General features: G+C 37.3%; 1 protein-coding gene across 4 annotated transcripts in view; it reads left to right on the top strand.

Annotated features, from left to right (window-relative positions):
- PCDH17 (protocadherin 17) overlaps positions 1-12,818 on the top strand; it is a 163,285-nt gene that overhangs the window by 27,289 nt on the left and 123,178 nt on the right. The window lies entirely within an intron of this gene.

Here is a 12,818-nt window from a genome sequence, read left to right as displayed (position 1 = left end):
ATCCAAATTCAACGTGTTAATTTCTTTATAAATTTAATATTTATCATTGTTTTTATCTATTTGAGGAGTATTAGTACAAAAGGATTAGTAAATCTTTGATAGCCATGTAAAAATGTAAAGACTTCAAATTCCCCGTGAAATACTTGCTAATTATTTAAAGTGTATTGGTTGATTTTTCTGGTTTATTGTTTGGTTGTTTACAATCGCAAATAATTAAGAGTCCCCTATATCTTCCTACAGCTAGAAGAAGGAAAAGATTTGGAAATGTGTATATCATACCATTTCAATTTGTATTCATTCGTATTCCCTCAGGGCCCCTTATTAGGTGAGAATGTACATAGAGAGGTAATGTATTGAAAGATAATGAACTTATTTCTATGCAGGAAATTATTTTTGTGAATATATATACACACACATATATAAACAATATGTATATATTCAATAAAAAAGATTTATAAGGGATGCACTTTATAAATATATACATACCCATATCTATATGGAAATACTATGGATAAATATATGGATAAACATATCCATATATTTACATATACATATGAGAAATATATTCATGCCCGTATATAATATACGATAAAATATATCTCATTTTAATGATAATAGACTATTTCTGATGAATAGTTTAAAATTTTTAAGAGAAAGACTGAGGAATGTATTTCCCCAAATTTTCAGTTTCACAATATTTTTCTTTTAGGTTCATGATCATTTTAATTTTAGTGTATTTGGAGAACATAAATTAGTTCACTAGCTCATGGACATGTTATTTTAATTTACATGCTTGCTTGTTAATAATGCATAATCATTGAATATTTATAATATTGTAAATTTACTTTATGTTTTAAAAGATAGGTGTTCAGAAATGCCAAGTTTATATGATTATAATGCTGGCAAAGGACTTGTTGAGTCAGTGGTAAGTGGTCAGCTTACCAAGATGTCAGTCATTCAAACCTCCCACCGACTCTGCAAGAGGTAGATGTGGTAGTCTGCCTCTGTTTACAACCTGGGGCCCCTAAGGGACTGATAACTCTGCCCATCGGGTTGCCAGGGTCTGAACCAACTCTTACCTGCTTGAACATACTACATACATTTGAATATTTTGTAGTAAATGGTCCTTATTACTTTGAATATTTTCAGTAAAAGGAAAACTGGCTTATCTAATTAAGACATAATGCCCATTAAAATAAATTAACGTGTTAGTTTAGAACAGAAAAATTGCAGACTTTTTCAAAAAGCCATTTTAAAATTAGAGGTGATAATAGTATTTTTCTCATCGTATGTAACATTAATTTAAAAATTACTTTTATAATGATTTTCATTCATTTTTCATTAACACGTTCCGAAAGTACTGAGATCGGTCATCATTGTTCTTGACCGTCTGAGATCGCAACTCAGTGTCTGACTGGCGCTTGCAGTCTCTCACAAATGTTGTTCTGACATGAACTGAATATATGATGGGCAACTCTGAGGAAGTTGAATAGTTGTAGTTTTCTGTTAAAATAATGTGGACAACAATTTCCTCGCATATTCTGAGACGATGAGATGAATGAATAATAAACATCGATAATGCTGGGCTTTTGGTAGACCAAATTATGATACAAAAGATTCAAAATTTTCCAGCACAATTTTATATTCAGTATAGTCTAGTTTCAAAACATGTCTGGCCACAAACCCAAACCAAAGCCGCTGTCATATAAATGATTCCAATTCATCGTAACAGAATAGAACGGAAGAGTACTCTCCCTAGAGGTTCCAGGCTGTCCGTATGTGGGAGCGGATCTCCCAGTTATCAGCGGAGTGCTCGCACCGCTGTGCCTGCTGGGTAGCTACACAAATTAGGCTCAAACATGGATTTTAATCCTAAATGATTCCATTTGAAAATATGACATTTGCTTATTAATGTTTCTTAAAACAATAAGATGTGATTTCAAGGAAATGTATCTTTCAGAAGATTCAGTATCGTCAGTGGCAATAGGTAAAATAATGTGTTGCTTATTCTTATTCCTGCATTTTCTTTCTCTTCATTCATTCAAAGTACTGGAAGTATTGTAATGAGTCTTTATTCCTTCATCCACATTTTGATGTTCTTGTAGAGATCCAATTGCAGAGAATTTTTTCCAATGGGCAAAATCCTTCATTATATTTAATAACCAAAACCAGACTCACTGCCATGCTGATTCATGGTGACCCAAGAGTATAACTGTTAACCTACTTGGAAAGGCCAATCTTTCTCCATCGGAGCGGCTGGAAGTTTCAAACCGCCAACCATGTGGATTGCCGCCCAATGCCTAACCCCTGCACCACCAGGGCTCCTCTTAATGGAGAAGAAAAAAGAACATGGTTAGAGGGAAGCAGAGGAGATGCTCCTCAGACCAGAAATCTTGATAAGACATAGAAAAAGACATTCAAGTGTTCTCCAAACTACCCCCCCCACCCCCCCAGCTCCACTGGATGAAAACACAGAATGTGTAGGAGGCTGCACTGAAGACTGCCGCTGAGCTGGGGAATCAGTTAACAGTCCTTAAGTTTTGCTATATTTTCTGAGAGCTCAACTCGTGGTCCTTAGGCTATATAACAAATATCTAAATATCTGTGTAGTGTTCCTTATTCCTTTGTGCTTCTATAGAAACCAAATAGCACTAGCGGAGCCCTAGTGGCAGAGCAGTTCGGCACTCAACTGCGAACCAAAAAGACGGTGGTTTGAGGCACAGCAAAAAGATGCTCCAGTTTGCTGCCATCAGGATTATCCCATTGAAACCTGATGGAGGGACTGGGAGTTAGAATCAATTGGCTTTTTTCCCTTGTACTTTTAAAATTAGCACATGCCTTACCTTTTTATTATCAATGTCATTTAGAAGAAGCAAACCGTTGCAAGAGGTTTTAGCAGAATTGATGCCATCTTATTTGAGAGATAGACTTACCAGTCTTGCTTAAAGGAAATAGCTTTTAGTATCCTCAATTTTTAATTTAAAGGAATTCTAGGTTCTCCCCCCCCCTTCTAACTGTGGTAAGGCTTTCTCATGTTTTTATTATACGTTTAGTAGCAAAACACAAATGACGGCCGCACTATACTTGTGTAAAATGTATTATTTTGAAAATCACTGCTAAATACAGTTATTGCCATTCTTCATGCACTTTAAAAATTCCAAAGCCATGGGTGCTGTCAGATAACTTTATAAGTGGGGGCTTGAAATGCTGGTACCTAATTCAGCAACATGGGAAAACCACACCACTATTCTGTTGAAGGCAAAGCGATCAGAAGCAGTGTCGGTGTGAAAAGGCTTAAAGTGAATTATTCACCTCTTAACCCTCCCTTGTGTTCACTCTCCTGCAAAGAGAAAGCTTGTTATCAATGTGAAAAGCAGTGCTTCTGGATTAAGGGAAAAGTTTAGCTTGTTTTATTTGTTTTTCAACTCAGAGGCATCAATGAATGCCATCAGATTTTTGTCCCTTATCCACGTGGATTCTTTTTGGTTTTTTTTTTTTTTTTTTCAAAATATCACTCCTCCTTGTTTCTGGATTGGGAAAACACTGAATGTCTGACAAAAACTGAACCCACAATTCTATGATTTGACACCATATCTAAAAGTACATATTTTTAGAAAAAAACACGTTTTTGTTGTTCACTCTACATCCAGTGCTAAATTTGCTCTCTTAACGATTGCTTCAAAGACATCATTTTGATTTTACATAAAATTCCTCTTCCAGAAAAAATACTCAATCACACAAATCTCCATGTTTCTGTGGTAGCCAGTGGGAGCTCCTGTGCATATTTTACATGCCTGTCTTCATTCTTTAACCCACCACTACCCAGTAGCTTTGGAATAATAGTGACCCTGGAGAAGCGAGGAGAACCATCCCATCTTACTCGCGTGGAGTCACTTGTGATTCTGAACTGCTGATCCTTGGGTTAGCAGCCGAGCACTTTAGTCACTGCATCATCTGCTCTCCTTCCTTATCCTCTATATTTTACCAATGTGTCAAGAAAAAGTGGACATAAAAATGCAAGGCAGGTACTGAGGAATACACGCAAAGAGTGTCCAATGTATCTTTTGATTGTCAGTGTCTAATTGCTGTCAGCCCCATCAAGTGCATTTTGTTGCAAATACTGTGGATTTCATTTTTAGAAATTGCATTTGGGACTTTTTAAAACTCACTATTTCTCCTCTCCTGGGCCAGGATTCAGATGAGACCAAAGAGACACCAGGGGTGCAAAGTTGAAGAAGTCACTTATTGTCAGGACTGTTCCCTAACGCCCTCGGAGCTTAGTCACAACATTTCTCAGACTCTTTAAAGGATTTTGCTTGCCAATTTCATCATCCCTGTCTACTCTGAATCTTTTTCTATTGATTGACTTTTCTACTAGGTATTGGTTATGATATCTTGATTCACTACCTGATCTATAATTGCTGATGAAATCTCAGGAATTATGAATATTACCCTGTTGAATACTGCATTTTGGTGTGATTTCTATGGTCTGATCAAAATGGATAGTTTCTAAATGAAAAGATTTGCCCTTTAGGCTAAAGTGACATCTGTCAAGAGCCTCCTCTTGGTAAGGCAACTGAGGAAAGCCATGTGATTTCAAGGTCACCCTCCACCTCCGGTGCTGTGGCTCCATTCATTCTGGAAGTACACCAGAGCTAGGTGTCTTCTCTATGGAGGCAATTCTGACTCAGTACTGGGTAACATAGGGTAATGCTGACAATTAGCACTGAGGTAATTGTTTATATAAGCCATTTAGTGATCAGAGTGTGATAGCAAAACTTATTTAAATACAATGCAAGATGAACAACAAACCTTAGACTCCAGTTCCCTGATGCTCACTTCACCCCCTCTCTCTTCATTTGCAGAAGGACATTTACAGAGTAGTATTTTGAATTTTTCGACTTAGAAATATATTAGAATGAGACTCAAAATGATGGCGTCTTTATTTTTCTCACCCCACGTGAGAGTCATATTGTGGAAATCTAATCTACATGTTCTTTCGCAATTTATCACACTTCCATTCAGTTTTCACCTCATGATCGTTCTCTAAACCAAACCAGAGCAGCTTATTGTAAAAGTCGCTGTGAATCAATGTGACCCCATGTGGGTCAGGTTAGACTGTGTGCCATTGGATTTTCAGTAGCTGATTTTGGGGAGTGAGCACCAGGCTTTTCTTGCTAGGTACTTCTGGGGTACGTGTACCTGCAACGTTTGGTGAGTAGTAGCCAAGTGCTACACTGTGTCTGTAACTCCATCACAGCAATGACGTTTACATGATCTAAAACTTATAAGGAAAATGCTATTATCACAAAGTTTCCCCCATTTTTTCTCATATAAAACATATGACCCCAATTTGTAGAAAGTGTTATTCAAATGTACAACATTATAAACTTGTTTGGACAATATTTTGCATATACTTTGGTACTGTACGTGTATCTTTTTCTAGTGCATGCTCTTCGAGTCTCCCCAACGTAAATGGCATTACTTCCAAGTGTAGGCCTATTTTAAGACGTGTTTTCTGAATTAGAGTGAGTGGATCACATTTCTTCACAATATAGCCGTGCTAGTGCCTTGGCCTGAAAGAGAAGTGACTCCTTTGCAACCTATTCAGACTTGAATCTTCCTTGAATGAATTCACGCCATGGCTGGATAAATGGGAGATGCATGGAAAAACAACCTTAGAAAGCCGTGAAAGTTTAGGTTAATAATTCATGCTTCACGTGACTCCCTTATAGGCTGTAGTTTGGGTCTGCTGGCATGGTTAAATCGATCTTTGTATTCAGAATCAATTTGTAGCCTGTCCAAGTGAATATGGGCTTTTAAGGAGACATTAAGCAGTTGGCTTGATACCGTTTTGAAAGGTAAATTTTAAGCACTCTTGATTCCAAATATTAATAAAAGAACTCATAATTTTATAGTTTCTCGGACAGAAGAATTCTCAACATATTTGAGACACTGAAAAACTCAGATATATATTTTGATTTTATTTTTCAAAAGTTACCACACAGTAAATTTAGATTTTAGGGGATATAGATTTACCATTTACACATGTACAGTTTCATGAAGTTACTTCCTCAATGCGGTGCTACAACAGTCTCATCACCGCACACATTTCTTGAAGCTATCCTGTGCTGCCGTTGTTCCCTGCCCTCTGGGGCCGCTGACCCCTAACTGGTCTGCTCTCTGTCATAACACTTTTGCTGTTCTGAGATTGTCCTTCTAGCAGGATTCCATTTATACCTTATGCACCTTTTGGAGATTGATTTATTCCACTCTGTATAATGTTGATATTTCCTAAATAGTTTACTTGTCTTTTAAAATAAGCAGTGTCTTCTTGTATCTCTGTACATTTCTTCATTCATTTCTTGAAGGGTTTCTGAGGGGACTCCTGCTTTTCCTCCTATCACAAAGCAGCTTCTGTGAGCATGTTTGCATACACTTTTGGCTTGAGCATAGGTTTTCTTATCTTTGGGGGGAATATTTGGTTTATGTGATATGTGGCTATTTAACTTTTTAAGAAGCTTAACCAATTCTCCCTCCAATAGTATCTCAATTTTTTGTATTCTCATCTAGATGTAGAAGAATTCTAGTTTCTCCACGGCTTCGTTGGCACTTGTCATTCTCAGGCATTTGTATTTTAATCATCAGAATTGTTGTGTAGTGATATTTTAAAATAATTTTAATTTTCATTTCACAAGTGCTAATGACCGTGAGTGGTCTTGCACATGCATATTTGAAATCAGCATGTCCTATACAATAACGTGACTGTTGAAGTTTTTTACTATTAAGATTTTTTGTTGTCATTGCTGTTGGGCTTTGTTTTCTTACTGGTTAGTTTTGAACATGATTTACATATTGTCATCCAGTCTTACAAATATTTTCCCTCAGTCTATAACTTTAATATTTATTTTGCTTCTCTTGAAGTGTCTTTTTCAGAGAAAAAAAGTTTTTAATTGAATGAAGCTCATTTTCTTTACTCTTTTTGATCATGATTGGTTATCATGTTTAAGACCTATTTGCCCAACTAGAATTCCTTTATTTTTAAAACATTTTATTAGCACCCCATACAACTCTAATCACAATCCATATATACATCAATTGTGTAAAGCACATCTGTACATTCTTTGCCCTCATCATTTTCAAAGCATTTGTTCTTCACTTAAGCCCTTTGCATTGGGTCCTCCTTTTTCCCCTCCCTCCCCACTCCCACCTCCCTCATGAGCCCTTGATAATTTATAAATTATTATTTTGTCACATCTTGTCCTGTCCAATGTCTCCCTTCACCTCTTTTCTGTTGTCTGTCCCGCAGGAAGGAGGTCACATGTAGATCCTCGTAATCAGTTTCCTCTTTCCAACCCACTCTTCCTGTACCCTCCCAGTATCACCCCTCACAACCCTGGTCCTGAAGGTATCATCCTCCCTAGATTCTCTGTGTTTTCAGCACCTATCTGCACCAGTGTACATCTTCTACTCTATCCAGACTTGCAAGGTAGAATTCAGATCATGGTAGTTGTGGGGCAGGAAGCATTTAGGAACTGGAGGAAAGCTGTATTCTTCATCGGTGCTACATCACACCCTGACTGATTCATCTCCTCCTCTAGACCCCTCTGTAAGGGGATCTCCAGTGCCCGACAAATGGGTCTTGGGTCTCCACTCTGCACTCCCCCTTCATTCACTATGGTAAGATTTTTTTTTTCTGATGATGCCTTATACCTGATCCCTTCGACACCTCGTGATCGCACAGGCTGGTGTGCTTTTCCATGTGGGCTTTGTTGCAGCTGAGCTAGATAGCCGCTTGTTTACCTTCAAACCTTTAAGACCCCAGACATTATCTCTTTTGATAGCCAGGCACCATCAGCTTTCTTCACCACATGTGCTTATGCTCCCGTTTGTCCTCAGCGATCATATCATGGAGGTGTGCAACCAATGATAAGATTTTTTTCTTCTTTGATGCCTGATAACTGATCCCTTTGGAACCACGTGATCATACAAGATGGTGTGTTCTTCCATGTGGGCTTTGTTGCTTCTGAGCTAGATGGCCACTTGTTTATCTTCAAGCCTTTAAGACCCCAGATGCTATCTCTTTTGATGGCCAGGTACCATCAGCTTTCTTCACCGTATTTGCTTGTTCACCCTCTTTGTCTTCAGCGGTTGTGTTGGGAGAGTGAGCATCATAGAATGCCAATTTAATAGAAGAAAGTATTCATGCATCGAGGGAGTGCTTGAGTAGAGGCTCAAGGTCCTTCCACCACATTAATACTAAACCTATAAATATAGGCACATAGATCTATTTCCCCATCCTCATATATATATTTGCATATGTACATGTCTTTGTCTAGACCTTTATAAATGCCCTTTGCCTTCTAGCTATTTCCTCTATTTCCCTTGACTTTCCTCCTGCCCCACTATCATGCTCCGTTCCCACCTGGGTCAGCTATACCTCTTCATTACCTTACCCATGATCATTCCCTACCAGGCCTGCCACACCCACCTCACCGCCAATTTGGACCCCTTGTTGTTCCCTTGTCCCTGGGTTTGTGAACACCACTTCTTTACCCCCCACCTCCCCCTATCCCATGTTCCCCCAGAACTGTCGGTCCCATTGTTTTTCCTCCAGATAGTTCATCTAGCCTATCTTATTTAGACAGACCTGCAGAGATAATAACACGCACAAAAACAAGACAGAGCAAAACCAAGCAACAGTATGCATCAAAACAGCAACAAACCACTGACAAAGAACAAAACAAAACACTTCAAGAAAGAAAAGCTTGTAGTTAGTTCAAGGATTGTTTGTTGGCCTTTAGGAGTGTTTTCCAGTCCAGTCTGTTGGGGCACCACGCCCTGGCCCCAAAGTCCACTTTCAGCATTTCATTGCCGCTCCATTCCCTTGCTGTTCTGCTGCACTCCCTCAGTGCTTTGCCTGGGTGTAGTAGGATCAGGTCGGGCGCAATTCCCACACTGTGTCTCAGGTGCTGTGCCCTGCAGGGCCATGGGTCAGTGAGGGGTGTCATATCTCATAGTGGGGCTGGCCATGTGGTCCTCTCTGTGGACCGGCTGCTATAGTTGGGGGTCATCAACCTCAGGGCCTGGTAGGCCAGGATGTGCTCCACTCTCTCCAACTCCCCCTTCATCTACTCCCATATGCTCCAATCAGATATGACCCTCTCCCGGAGCTGCAGATAGAATTCCTCTTGACAGTGTTTTTGTTTATTTGTCTTTTGTGGGGAGAGGATAAAGTGTGAAGTCTTAGTTGAGGTTGCTTTCCGTTGAATTATCCACCAAGTTGTCTTTGCAGTTTTATAAAAATTCAGTTGACCAATAGTCTTGTCTGTATATACAAAAAGTTCTGCTGGGAATTTAAATGAAATTTTGTCAAGTTGTAGATCATTTGATGAGCATTGCCATCCCAATTATGTTGGACTTTCTAATTAATAAATACATTATATGCCTTTAGTTAAATCTTGGGTATTTTTATCTGCTCTTTGTAGTGTCCTGCATGCAGAACCTATACTTTTATGTTTTTTGTTTTTTAGATATATAGATAAATATGGATTTGTGGGAGGTCATATAACTTTTGTTACTTTTGAAATTTCAGTCTCCAATCATTTGGTGTTAAATTTCAGAGCTAGATTTAATTTAATAGTGTTGACCCTGGATGTACAAAAAAATAATATGAACTCATTTATTCATTATAGGAGATGATTGTATTGCTTTTATTGTTTGCTTGTTTTAATTATTTGGTTATTTTTGGCACAAATTAATTATGTTATTTCTGACGAGGGAGTTTTCTTCTTCCTTTTCTGCATTTTGTAAGTCTTTTTTTTTTTTTCAATCTGTTGAACTTAAGGTTCCTAGTTCAGCTGAATAGCAGTGGCAAGTATGGAGAGCTTTCATCTCCCGCTGGTCCGTGATCTTAGAAGGAAAGCTTCTGAGATCACCACTAAGTAATATGTTGGTTGTCCTTTCTTTGATTGACACAACCTTTATACAATTGAAATAATTTCCTTACATTCCTAGTGTGCTGAGTATTTTTATTGTGTATAGATGTTGAATTTTGACAAGTGTTTGATGTATTTTCTATTTTTACTATTTAAAGTAGAAAATATTTTTATATCTGGTTTTATACAGTAATTGATAAATCACTTAATATGCTTTTCAGAGTTTAGTAATATAAGAATATTGTAGGATATATTTTATTTTAGAAAAAAATTATTTTTGCATCCTGAAGATAAAACTTTTGAAATTAGATATTATATATTTACTACAATTTTTTGTAAATACATAATGGTATAGAAATTCATAAAGGCACATCATCGAAGAGACCATTCATATATTTCTGATTGAATCCACTTAAAAATAGTGCACTTGCTTATTTATTGATAAGTGTGTGTTCCATGGACACCGGGAAGAAACATCAGGTTTTTATTACCTTCAACATGTGAAGTAACAACAAGAATACTTACAAGAGGCCATTGCCTATTTCAAGTCCATAACTGCTCTTCTATGGGAAAATGATCACGTTGACAAAAAACACAACATTTTCATTCCTTAGTTTATTCCTGATTGTAAGTATGAAAAAGATCACAACATCCTAAAGTTTTTACAGTCTATTTTGAGAATTCTTATAACAACAACTCACAGATTTGAAGTACAATTTTTAAGACATATTTTCAAGGTAACAGTTTGAAGTTATTGTGTTTAACTTGAATTTGAAGTGCAAATATTATAGCAATCAGTTTATATGGACATTAAATTTTCTAGATATAGAAATAGCATATTTAATTATTTTGCAGTTATCTAAAAGGTTATAATATCTGACCTCAGGCTTAGCTTTTTTCTAGGGCCTAAACGTTTATATTTACAAAAGTGTAAATGAGGAATAAATATTTAGAACATAATGGTGGAAAATCTGCATGCCCTTCTTCGACCATTAACTATACATACATATGGCTTCCCTCCCCCCCTTGCACCATCTTTCTTTGCAAATGCTGGTATTTTATATCCAGATTACTTTGAATGAGGTTTCAGGTAATCTTGGAGATGAGATAATGAAAATGTGACTTTATACATTAAAAGTAGTATACTTTTTGAATACTAAATTAGTTATCTGTTTGTTAAAGGCCACTTCATTAATATCATACATATTACCATATATGTCATACATATGTATATGTAATCTCCTACATCACTGCCTACTTTAATGAATTAATGCAGGCATTAATAATTAATACCTGTTTTTCTACACATTAAGCATGCTTTCAAAATGGCCCTTTGCAGAAAATAGATAATAAACCAATTTTTTTCTCTTCCTTTTTCATTCCCTCCTGCTGTACTTTCTTCTCCCCTATGTTTTCCTCTCTCCCTTTTTCCCTTTTATGCTCTTTCTCCCTTTACCTTTTGCTTTTGCCCCTGCCAGCATTCTCCTTTTCTCCCTGTCTTGTTTTCCATCTTCATCCACCCAATAGCTCGTAGCAGAGCTATTGCCTCATGCTCACCCAATACTCCTTTCCACGAGCCCACATACATTTAAAAAACAGCCATTCATTCATCATGAGAATGAATTTTTTTCCTGTTTAATTCTCATCTTTTCAGAACTGCTTAGAAGTTGTGCAGTATGAAGCATTTTATATACTGCCACTAGAAGAGTTTTCATGTTCTACCTTCTCATACATAACTGAAGAAGAATCTCTAGGCTATGAAACTACACTTACTTAACTGAAAACCTTTAATGCCCTAAGACATTTTATAATGGATTTTATATTTTGTAATTCACTTCTATTTTCCATTGATGTTACATTATCGCTGCAATCTGCAACCTCTGTTTTCCTGGATTATTTCACGATACTAATGCTTTCTTTTATTTAACAGCAAGCTGCATGTTTTTGAACAAATTAAAGGGATACATTCTAGGTTGCCAAGATGCGTTGATGCTCAATTTCTACTTAATTTTGGTTTATTTTTAAATCTGGCAAAATTATTTTGGCAACATTTCCCCCCCTGGTGTTGGTTAAAATAATTTTTGTTATTAGTTGATTAGTTTAATGTTACACATTCATCATTTGTTATTATGGACACAAATATTGAGGTGCAACATTGAAAGTGATGATTAGGACAATGTGCTGGGGAAAACCCCAGTGCCTTCCCCCACCAGTGAACGAATGTCAGGCATGAGCAGCAAATCCAAAGCCTTTTCTGTTCACCTTCATTTTTCATATCGAGTGAGAAAGAATTTGAACAATAAGAGACGGCAGATTAAGACAGTTGTGAGTTTTGTTCTTTCTCAAAACTTCTAGCAGAGAGTGAAACATATAATACTGGAAGTATTCAGCTTAACCTGCCCTTTTGAAATTCTAATAGACACCGTCAATGTGTTGTACAATGAATCTTAGATTTTCATTAGTCTGATTAACAAAAGAAGAGAAATATCAATTACACCAGGTTAAACCTTACCTAGGGCCTCTGCTTCAGGAATTGCCTGCTCCCGCATCAGTGACACTTGTGTGCTAGAAGATCGCGTGCAAACCCCTGGCTGCTTCCGAGCATAATGGTGTGATATGAAGTGGGGAAGAACACAAGAGGAGCTTTGTCACTGAGTCAGCTGCACGGAGAAGTAGTGTGTCTGAATGTACAGTATAGCGGGATCTATGAAAGATCCAGTCTCTTTTTTCCAAAAGACTCTGTTCACGATACAAGGAGAATTCAGTTCTGCTTGGCCGACCTCCAGGTCAGTCTGGAAGCAGTGAAAACCACCACCAGGGAAAAAAACAAAAAAAAGCCTGTTTCTCAATATCTTTACTCTCAAGATATGAAGTTACTCG

Source organism: Tenrec ecaudatus, chromosome 11 (assembly GCF_050624435.1).
Source record: "Tenrec ecaudatus isolate mTenEca1 chromosome 11, mTenEca1.hap1, whole genome shotgun sequence".
Taxonomy (NCBI): Eukaryota; Metazoa; Chordata; class Mammalia; order Afrosoricida; family Tenrecidae; genus Tenrec; species Tenrec ecaudatus.
The sequence above is the reverse complement of the archived record's forward strand: the minus strand, read 5'-3'. Positions and strand labels throughout refer to the sequence as shown.